Source organism: Asparagus officinalis, unplaced genomic scaffold, assembly GCF_001876935.1.
Source record: "Asparagus officinalis unplaced genomic scaffold, Aspof.V1 AsparagusV1_Un805, whole genome shotgun sequence".
Lineage (NCBI taxonomy): Eukaryota > Viridiplantae > Streptophyta > Magnoliopsida > Asparagales > Asparagaceae > Asparagus > Asparagus officinalis.
Window position 1 is genome coordinate 1 of NW_017973064.1, and position 1912 is coordinate 1912.

Here is a 1912-nt window from a genome sequence, read left to right on the forward strand (position 1 = left end):
TATGACGGTTGTGGCAAAAGCTAAGAGCATGTAACTGTTCACGCTCCTCCAACACCAAAACAAACCATACACACAAAGAGACAAATTGGAGCTCCAGTCAGAAAGGAAAGGTAGAAAGGAAAACAAAAGAACTCCACACAGATTGCATCTTTTGTGTACCGCATAAGGTTTACAAAGCTACTTAAATATTCTTAAGATAGAAGAACATAATATTTCATACTAATAAGTAATTAAACTTGCATTTTCCCTGACTTAATGAAAACGGTAATTCTCTCTATTTAAGCATGAGCACAGCTATCACCAGGATTCCACCTTCTAATCATCCAGTACATTTAAGTTACCTAGTTCCCTTCTTTGGAACAGATAGCCCATCTTTGGAATTTCCACCTGCGATCATCGAATGAATGAAAAGGCCCATCTTTTTAATTAAAATAATCATGCAGAAAAATCAAGCATATAACCGCATGCGAGAAATTAAAAGGGAAAAAACATAACTTGTAAACGGTATAAAACTCATTGAGACTAACCTTCTGAATCTGCCTTCAGCTTGTCATTTGGATTAATCAACCCTCCTCTAACAGAAGGCTTTGAACCAGGCTCATCATTCGCTTGAAATGACTCCACAAATTCAGCATACAATCGAGCAGTCTCATTCTCAGCTCTCTTTATAATTAAGAAATCAGATAAAAAATTAATCAATCAACTCCCAACCGATCTCTAATGGTGTTTTAGAATATTTTCATCGAACAAGATTTTCTCCTTATATTTTCTAACACAAGCATTTAAGACGTTAAGCAGTAATTTATTGTTTGACAATAGAAGGAAACAAGTACCATCATAAGCAAAACGACCATAAGCACTTCAGAATACCTGTGCAAATTGAAACTTACACTCAAAAGTAAAACTTTTATGCATAGTGGGTATAGTCATCTTGATATATTTCTATCCTATCAAAGCTCTTAATTCGCATAATTATTCATAACATTAAAACTGGGTGAATATAAGTTTTCTCTTTAGCTGTACAAAATCCAAGTGTCTCCTGACTCCTGAGTGATTATTCAATCTCATGAAACAACAAACTTCAATCATTTGGGTCATAAAAGATAAAGCAACAGAAAGCACTCAAATTTCCTCACAACCAATAAGCCCTAGTCGAGATCCAGTAAAAAAAGAAATATAATAAAGGAAAACATTTACCTTCTTCTTGGCTTCTTCCTCTTCTCGATGCTTCTGAAAAGGAGTCTTCTTTCGATTCATAGAGAAGCTCATCTCTGCAACCGAAACCTAATAATAATAATAATAATAAATTAAACATTAAAACACATAAAAATTCACAAAATCATTAGAGGTCGCGTAAGAATTAACAAGCAAGTAAACCCTAACAAAGGGCGAAAGAGATTGAGGAGAAAAGCTTACGGATCCAGGGGTAGGAATTAGGGTTTCCGATGATTTTGGCGATAGGAGGGTTTCGATTCTTCTGAGTTGAGCTCGAGGAGAACGGAAAAAAAATTTCATGCCCAACCCCCACCGCCCCACACCCTCCGCCCCAGAAAAAAAAGGAAAAAAAGGTAAAATAAAAATCAAAAAGAAAAACTCCTCTTTGAATGACTGATTCCAAATGGCCTAAAAGATCGTAATTACTTATAGACGGAAGACAAATTGGATCGGTCGACGACGAGCTGGAGACGATGACGAGCGGGAGCCGACGACGAACACAACGAGATGGAGATGGAGATGATCAGGAGAAAGGTGATTTTTTTTTAAACTAGGGTTTAATTAATTGCTGCGGTAAGAGGGATGATTAGGAGTTATGGGATTTTGGATTTCGGGTTTCGGGTTCTAGTTGGGGCTTCAGGTTTGGTTGTTGGTTTTGTTAATATATAGTAATAGGTTAATTAACTTTTTAGTCCTA

At 36.3% G+C, this 1912-nt stretch overlaps 1 long non-coding RNA gene across 1 annotated transcript; it reads right to left on the bottom strand.

The window, feature by feature from the left end:
• Positions 1-552: 552 nt before the first annotated feature.
• On the bottom strand, positions 553-1278 carry LOC109828184. The gene is made up of 2 exons (XR_002243625.1): positions 1198-1278; positions 553-663 (listed from the first exon to the last, which is right to left on the bottom strand). It is a non-coding gene; the product is annotated as an uncharacterized LOC109828184 (long non-coding RNA).
• Between the last annotated feature and the right edge of the window lie 634 nt (positions 1279-1912).